This window comes from Panulirus ornatus, chromosome 45 (assembly GCF_036320965.1).
Source record: "Panulirus ornatus isolate Po-2019 chromosome 45, ASM3632096v1, whole genome shotgun sequence".
Classification (NCBI taxonomy): domain Eukaryota; kingdom Metazoa; phylum Arthropoda; class Malacostraca; order Decapoda; family Palinuridae; genus Panulirus; species Panulirus ornatus.
This window is the reverse complement of record NC_092268.1, coordinates 2917143-2926494: the sequence shown is the minus strand read 5'-3', so window position 1 is coordinate 2926494 and position 9352 is coordinate 2917143. Positions and strand designations below refer to the sequence as shown.

The 9352-nt window shown below is 40.6% G+C and overlaps 2 long non-coding RNA genes across 2 annotated transcripts; one reads left to right on the top strand and one right to left on the bottom strand.

Annotated features, from left to right (window-relative positions):
* Positions 1 to 1885: 1885 nt before the first annotated feature.
* Positions 1886 to 8766, bottom strand: LOC139762824 (uncharacterized). Its single transcript, XR_011715847.1, has 3 exons — positions 8414 to 8766; positions 5814 to 6912; positions 1886 to 2025 (listed from the first exon to the last, which is right to left on the bottom strand). It is a non-coding gene; the product is annotated as an uncharacterized lncRNA (long non-coding RNA).
* On the top strand, positions 1914 to 8569 carry LOC139762825 (uncharacterized). The gene is made up of 3 exons (XR_011715848.1): positions 1914 to 2046; positions 7498 to 7633; positions 8433 to 8569. It is a non-coding gene; the product is annotated as an uncharacterized lncRNA (long non-coding RNA).
* Positions 8767 to 9352: the final 586 nt, after the last annotated feature.

The following is a 9352-nucleotide window of genomic DNA, read 5'->3' as shown; positions in this document are numbered from 1 at the left end:
GCTCACCTTATTTCTGGTCATCATTTCTCATAAGGAACTTTCTTAAGGGAGTTTGGGACTGATGTACTAACTGCGTTTTGGCTGTGTTTCGAAGCCTCATTGAGTCAGTTGAATCGGAACAGCTTGTTCAGGCGAGTCCCGTATTTTCCACTGCTGTACTACAAAAGACGTCTTAAAAATAACTATAAAAGCTTCAGAATTTACTATTGAGTTACCTTCCTCTTTAAAACGTAATTTCTGTATAAAAATCCAAGTTCTGTACGTTATTTCATACTTTATGAGACAGGTTCGAACTTCACTGCTTCACACAAGTAAGAAGAGAAAGTATGAAACACTGCCATCTATGTTTTGGATATGGTACTAAAACTGCCACCTATGTTTTGGATATGGTACTATCACAACACTTCATTAAATCGTCATCTTGATATCATTTACAGTTATATAACTCAAAGACATTGAAAACCATCTTAATTCCACGCCTGGCATCTAATTTAAGGACTCTCAACACCATCAGGAGGTTAGAAAACAGATATTCCTGTATTTCCTCGTGATGTTGAGTTACCAGCTAGCAATTTGACGCCGTGGCCAGGTCGTGCCAGAGTTTCCAGGGACGGTATAAATTCCATGAGCCAAGATGGCCATTTGCTGGTAGGAGCCGCTGACGGGCAGGACTACGCGTGACACACCTCCATCAAACCTTATTTTAAGGTTAGTATATGCAAATTGTTCGAGAAATTTGTTGACCAGATGTAATGTTATGCATAAGGGTCAAAGTGGAGTGTCATAAAGTGTTATTTTTACGGTAATTAGCAGAGATATGGCTGGCTTGACCTACGGTCCTTCTGTTAACCCATGCGGGAAGTGGCACACACACACACACACGTGTTATATATATATATATTAATTTATATATATATATTTATATATATATATATTATATATATATTATATATATATATTATAATATATATGCATGCATCTGATCCCGGTTATGAGTTCATTTAAATCAAGTTTGAGGACATTGGAGAGGCTCTGGTGTGTATGTGTGAACCATCGTAATGATCGTTTGGTAGTTTCGTTGTGTTGTTCTGCTGCTAAAACGAAGCGCCAAGTTTATTTTCCACTTGATATTCACACTACACCTCATGTTCGGCCATGGCTCAAGACAGATTGTTATCCTAACGAGGATAAAATGGGTCATTTCGACCAACTAAAGCTAAGATAAGGCTTGATGGCCGGACGCCATCTTGTTTCCGACAAGGGCCCAAATGTCATTATTTACGTTATTACTATTACAAAATAACACACCCAATCCTTTCCTATCTTCATCTTGCCGTCGATAATGACCTAATGACCAGATTACCAGCAAAATGCAATGATTATAGTGTGCGGTGATGATGAGGGAATAAAGCCAGTAGAGCAATAATTGTACTTATATATATACGTTAACACAGCCATGACGGTTAATGAGAACAAGTTAATATCTAAGGTTAATGTGTTTAATTACCATGTCATTTTAACGTTAAAATCTAAGGTTAATGCCAAAATAGTAATTTTACCGTCTTACAATAATAATGGATTCTTATGATGTCGTCTAAGGTCAATTTCGCGTTAAAGATTTAATGTAAATCCTGTGATTATTAGTTTTTCACACTGGGGTCAAGGTTGAGTGTTGCCTTAGTTTGTATATATTGCTACACACAACACAAATGTCAACACATGATCATCATCTCGGGTTCCAGGATGATGATGAGGCGGGCCAGCCACACCAAGGAGTCGACCCCAAGCTGGATCCCAACCTGATCCCTCACACCACTTAACATCCTCGTATATACTCGAGATTATTGACATGACAAACACACATCACTTACGTCAATCTGGTTCACGAAGAATTGACACCTCTTTGTTTCCCCGCAGGTCACTGTGACTCCTTGAACCGCCGGCTTCTGGGCTCGAGCACGACTTACACGGAGGAGCACGTCTTGACAGCTTCTCCTCCAGCTCACTAGTGATCAGATCCTGAACCTGTTGACTCGTATAAATAATGTAAGTATAAGAAACAGCATCCGATCCCATGTAACAACATTGGATATCTTTCCTTTGGCTCTTATCCATTGAATCCGATGCGCTCGTACGTCTTTTGATGGGTGACGTAGAATGCACCATGTATTTTGTTATAATGAGTTCTATTTAACTTTTATCATTGGATTTTATTATTAAATACCTCAAAATGTGTTACCAATAAATTGTTTTTAACATTTTTTTTATATAGTTGGTACACAGCCAACATGGTGCATTTGACCATAGCCTATTGTGATTGATGTCAACACAATAATAATTTACATATGAAAACCATACAGAGATGACCTTATGGTGTGATCAGCCCTTACTCTTAGCCTCCTTCTCTCAAATACTCTTCCAAACTCAGTCACAAAATACTGCACTCGCTCAAATCTATCAATGCTGTATCATAACAAACAATAACTGACTGACTTTTCATGTCCCTCTCATCCCCTACAGACTTCATATTCGCCCTTCTCTCTTAGATTCTCACATATTCTTGTCACACCAACTCATTATATAAACACCATGGGGACATCACATCCTTCCCCCTGCATAGCAATACAGTAATTCCTGACCATCTTTCCTAATCACATATGTACACTTGTGTATATCCCTCTTTCTAAACTAGACATTCCCAATACCAGTCCTTTTTCAGCACACAACTGCACAAGCTGTACACCATTTCCACTGATAAAACATTTCCAGCAATTTGTCGTAGTCAAGTGGATGATTACACCAGTGTTGGCCTTCCACCTGAGCAGCTTCCTGTGCCTCTGGTGACCTGGACTTTCCACCCAACCTCTGGGATCCTGGACTCTGAACTAGGTCAGTGACGTGGCCACCTTGGTTGTGTCCTGGACCTCTGAGTTGCTATATTCTTGGTCCTGGACCCCTAGTCTTACCTGATGTATCAGATTAATTTCCTGATGAAGTGCCTGACAACCCTGGTATACACCAACTCTGTATCTAATTTTACAGTAAAATTTCATTCAGTAACATAAAAAAAATAAATTTTTACAATTATCATTGTAAAATTTTTTGATGATACTGAATGAAATTTTACTGTAGAATTAGACAGTGTTGGTGTATACCAGGGTTGTCAGGCACTTCATCAGGAAATTAATCTGATACATCAGGTAAGACTAGGGGGTCCAGGACCAAGAATATAACAACCCAGGGGTCCAGGACACAACCAAGGTGGCCACGTCACTGACCTAGCTCAGAGTCCAGGATCCCAGAGGTTGGGTGGAAAGTCTAGGTCACCTGGAATCCAGGTCACCAGAGGTCCAGGAGGCTGTTCTGGTGTCCATAGGTACAAGGAGCTGCTCGGGTGGAAGGCCAACACTGGTGTAATCATCCACTTGACTACGACAAATTGCTGGAAATGTTTTATCAGTGGAAATGGTATTCAATATTAGCGCGCGCTTCTTATAGAGGCTTACGACCAATATCACCTTGCTTGGTACAATCTCGAAAAAAGGTCACTTACATTCTTGTGGCTATCAACAAAGAAGCTGCTTGTTAATAAAAAAAAATATGCTATGATACACTGTAATAAGCATAAATACTGTCCCTTCTCATTTTAAAGAATTACTATTGTACTGTATATTTGTACATCAATTTAGAAAATATTCTTTTACCAAAAAATACAATAGCCCTATAATATAAACTGATCTTTTATGGTACAAATATATATGTATCGTTATGTGGTGTGTGAAGTGAGAGGGTCAGGGTGAATAGTTTGGTTAAGAGAGGTGGTGAAAGCCTTGCGGAAGATGAAAACCAGAAAGGTGGCAGGTTTGGAGGGTACTGCAGTTGAATTTATTAAGAAATGGGGTGACTGTGTTGTTGATTGGTAATGTATGTGTGAATCATGGTGAAGTGGCTGAGGATTGGCAGAATGCATGTATATTGCCACTGTACAAAGGCAAAGGGGATATTAAATTGTATGGGAGGGCATTGATTGAGAGGGTGAAGACATGTACATAGCATCAGATTGGGGCTGAGCTGTAAGGTTTCAGAAGTGGCAGAGGACGTGTGGATCAGGTGTTTCTTTGAAGAATGTGTGTCAGAAATACTTAGAAAAACAGATGGATCTGTATGTAGCATTTATGGATCTTGAGAAGGCATATGATAGGGTTGATAGAAATGCTTTGTGGAAGATCTTAAGAGTACATGGTGTGGGAGAAAGGCTGCGAGAAGCAGTGAAAAGTTTTTATCAATGGTGTAAGGCATATGGATGAGTTGGAGAGGAGAGTGATTGGTTCCCAGTGAAGGTCAGTCTGCAGCAGGGGTGTGTGATGTCCCCATGGTTGTTTAATTTGTTTATGGATGGGGTGGTTAGGGTGGTAAATGCAGGAGTTTTGCAAAGAGGGGCAAGTATGCAATCTGTTGGGATGAGAGGACCTGGGAAGTGAGTCGGTTTTTGTTCACTGATGATACAGCACTGGTGGCTGATTTGATTGAGAGACTGCAGAAGTCTTGGAAATGTTTGAGGACAGTATGTGGTGTGAGGTGGTTTGACTGGGTAAGTAATGAAAGGGTAAGAGATGTGTGGTAATAAATAGTGTAGTTGAGAAAGAGCAGATGAAAGCGTGTTGAAATGCTTTGGATACATGGAGAGAATGAGTAAGGAAAAGCTGACAAAGAGGATATATGTATCAGAGGTGGAGGCAACAAGAAGTGGGAGACCAAACTGGAGGTGGGAGGATGGAGTGAAAAAGAGTTTGAGCAATTGGGGCCTGAACTTACAGGAGGGTGAGAGGCATGCAAAGAGTAGCATGAATTGGAATGATGCAGTATACCAGGATCAACGTCCTATCAGTGTACTGAACCAGGACAAGTGAAACGTCTGGGGTAATCCACGGAATGGTCTGTAGGGCCCGGATGCGGATAGGGAGCTGTGGTTTTGGTGCATTACACATGACAACTAGAGACTGAGTGTGAATGAATGTGGCCTTTTTTGTCTGTTTTCCTGGCACTACCGTGTTGACATGGGGAAGCAATGCTGTTTCCTGTGGGGTGGGGCGCCTGGAATGGATGAAGGCAAGCAAGTGTGAAAATGTACTTGTATATGTGTATATGCTGATATGCATGTGTATGTGCATTTATGTATATAATGTGTATATGAGTGGATGGGTCATTCTTTGTCTTTTTCCTGACGCTACCTTCTAACTGGCAGCACATCTCTATAGTCTTACACTAAGTAAGTCCACCTGCTGCACTAGAAACATCTCTATGACCTATTTCATCCTTATCCTAGTTCTACACACTACTTGGCACACACACACACACACACACACACATCTGTATTCACATTGTCCTCCAAACCTGAGTTTGTATCTAACCCTCTTTCAATTTGTACATCTGTTATACTGTTTTGTGGTCTTTCTTCATTGTCCAAGTCTCATTCACTAGTCTCTTAAAACCGGTTTATTGCATCATATAGTCCCTGAATTTATCATCTCGTATGAACTCGTCCAACATCTTGTCTCTAAGAGTATTTGCTTTGATCGTTAACATGTTTCCTTCCAATGGGTCAAGATCTTTTAGCTGTCTTACTGTAGCACCATGCACCTTTCAAATTCCTGATTCTTCTATTTTTCTTTTCAAGTGAGACACATATCTCTATAGAATTCACATATACAAACTATATTACGGGGCTTTAACTGTCTGTCAGGTATCATTAGTTGAGGAATAACATTCATGCTTGTCCCACAGTCAACCTGAAATTTCACTTTATTGCTTACCTCCATTGATGTCATGATGGCTACATTGCTGAGTCGTGTTGAAAGCTTCTAAAATACACGACATCGAGGTCGTCCTTCGTGGATGCCATAATGGCCTCATCGTTGCATCATGTCGAAAGCTTGTAACACACAGGAAACTGGGGTCGGCTTTTCCATCAGGATCCTCTTGAATACCATTGACCATACTTCTAAAACCCTTACCTGGTTTTGATCTGCATGTAATTGCAAAGTGATTCTTCTCCATGCATATGCTACAGGTCTTACTATATGCTGGGCATTCTTCTGTCTTCCCAAATGTGCTTGTTGCTAAAGAATTTGCATTCCTTCATTGGCGTGTGTGACCAGGCATGGTCCTCATGTTTAATGTCTTTCATTTCATTTGTCTTCCTTCATGGGTTTCTAGGTCACCTTGTGGTCATACACCAAGATATACTGCCATCTGCTGCTTATGTGCCATACAGATTTTCATCCTCTTTAAAGAATTTCTCACAGAGCAAGTCATCTGGGTGTCTAAGTACTAATTAATCTTTCATTTCATTTTCTTTCTGATCTCCATATTCACATTCCTTGGATGGATTCCCGAGTCTGGTGAAAGGTGAATCTTGCAATTCTTCTGTCTGTTCTCCACACTTTCAAAATCTATTTGTCTGCCACTTCATTCTTCGTTGCTGGTAAAATTTGCCATCAAATTTGGCAAGTACATTTTTTAGCCACTTGTTTAGGCTGGTTATCTATCTACTGGTGCTGGGAACATAATGAGTTACACATCTCTTATAAATAGCTCCACCAAAGGTTACAAGTACTGCAGCTTTCTCTCATCGGGTTTCTTCTTTAAAACCTTCTTCTATAATAGAGGGTAATACATTTTTGTTTATAGGTCTTCAAAGATCTTTCAGTGTCACCTGTTATGTTTATTTTGTTGGGAATGTATGAGTTATGGAGCTGCTGTTTCCACTGCCACTTGATTTTGCATCAAATCACCAAAACATGAGCTTGTCATTTTTCTCCAGTTGTTTCTAGTCTGTCATGACAAATGGTGCTTTTACAGCTGCCAGTATGTTTTTGTACAGGTTTGTGCATCTCCCAGAGGCATAATATTCTGGAAGAGATAGAGAGATGAACTAACATGGGTTGACATTCTCCATAAACAGGTCACTTATATTCTTTTGGATGTGACCAAAACAGCTGATTGATTATAGAAAACATGATAATAGAATGTAATAAACACAATTATACTGTTGTAATCCTAAGTAGCATACAGGATAGGAGTAGGTCATTTTAATATATAAATAGGATCACTTCTATTGTAAATTCTAAGGTAACATGTAGAAAAGGAGTTGGTCATTTTAATATAAAAACAGGATAATTTCTATGATAGTCTTATTAGTATTGTAAATCCAAACGTAACATATAGGATAAGAGTCGGTTACCTTAATATATAAATAGAATAATTTCTATGATAGCTTATTAGTATTGTAAATCCTAAGGTAACATACAGGATAGGAGTTGGTCATTTTAATAAATAAATAAGATAATCTATGATAGTCTCATTAGTATTGTACATCCTACGTTAACATATAAGGTGCATTTTCATATAAAGTAGTTGTAGTCATTTGCCGAATTTTATCCACTTGCTTCATAAATTTGATAATATATTCAAAATAGAAAAAAATTTGTGTTGCAGGCAATCATTTCTACAAGATGGCAATGAAGATGAGAAGGAAAACGTTCAAGAAGAATGTCTCAGAGTGCTGCAAATTATACAGTCAAGATACTGCAAGGAATGTTGGCCATGATTTCACTATGGACTAAAGAAAATGGTGAGTATGGGAGCTGCTCGTCTAGTTACACTCTTGGTATCAAAGTGTATATTTTGCCATTTCTCAGATGTGGATATGAATTTTCTGTCCCCCTACACTCCTTTCCTCCATCCTTTCTTGACCTTTCTCCTGGACCACCAACCTTTGGGATCCCTGACTCTAGAAAATTTGGTAAGCTAGGTGAAGAATAGCAGTGAAATTGCTGTGGAGTGGGTCTGGAAAGGCATGGTATAATGGTCAAAAGCCTGATAATTTGACAAGAGCAGTACAGAATAAGATCCTTTGTATAAGGAAAAGGGGATGAAGATTGAATGTAAGAATTTTAGGGGAATGTCCTAACAGAATACTAGTTAAGTAATAATGTGAATTCCAAATGCAGTTCTGTTAAAAGTGTACTTGTCTCGGTGGTATTTGTACTCTAAATTGTAATGATATATTACAATTCTACCTCAGGGAACTGGCGTCCCTGCCCCTTTACCAGCCTGCAGGATTAGTAGCAGGAATGCTAGCTCTGTAAATTCAAATCCCTCAAAAGATGTATAACTAAAAGCACTTGATACCCACTTTGTTTAATGAGAATGGAGCAAATGATGATAGATGCTACGCATCAGTATTTAAGGGCAATCGATGAGAATTAGATGCCACCGTAAAACTATGGGATTAAGTCCATACATTGAACTGATCAGTTAAAATCTAATGCCAAACAGAGGTCCTTGTAGCAGTCTTAAATATAATTTTGTATGTATACAGTTTATATACTCTTAAAATGATTATACTAACTGCATTTGGTGCTTGTCAGGTGGATGAGTACGCCGCTGTTGGTAAACCATCTTAGCAGCCTCGTCGTCCCATGGTCAACTGGACTCCAAGCCAACCAGACCCATGGCCATTGGGCCCCTGGCCAACTGGACCCTTGGCCAACTGGACCCTTGGCCAACTGGACCCTTGGCCAACTGGAACCTTGGCCAACTGGACCCCTGGCCAACTGGACCCCTGGCCTACTGGACTCCTGATCAACTGTACCTCTGCTGTTTATGGTCAAGCTGAAAGGAAAGATGATAAGTTCTCTCTCTCTCTCTCCCCCAGTGGCTGCTGCTTCTGCAGGGTGGTGGCAGTGTCCATACTGAAAGCAAAGATTATTATTACCCTTTACTCCACCATAGCCACCAACTACTTCATCCCCCAATGACCTAAACCTGTTGTTGCTGCTGCAGTTGTTGTTGCAGCAGTGGGGGTAGAGCAAGGGTGTTATTACCCTCCCTCCTGCACCTCTCCCTCTCCCCTGCCCCCATCCACCTTCCCCCTACCCTCCTTCCACCCTCCCCCCCCCAAAGTCCTCTCCCCCTCACCCCTACCCCCCATTCCCTGGGACCCCTCCCACCCACCCACCACCTCCCCCTCCCTACCCAACCCCCATCTCCTTCCCCCCACCTCCTCCCCTCAACCCACCCAATCCAACCCCCCTTTCTCTACCCCCGCTGTGGCTAATGATGCTGCTGCTGTTGCTACTGCTCAATCTGTAAACATACATAAAATCAGTGTCCCCTTCACCCACCCTCTTGCTCCATTCTTGCCCCAAACCTTCCACCTCTTCCTCTTACTGCTTCTGCTGCTGTTGTTGTTCAATCTGTTAACATAAAGAAGTAAATTAATATCTTCTTCCACACACTTGCTCTGCTCTCGTCTCCTTCACTCATGCCCATCCAGCTGCTGCTACTG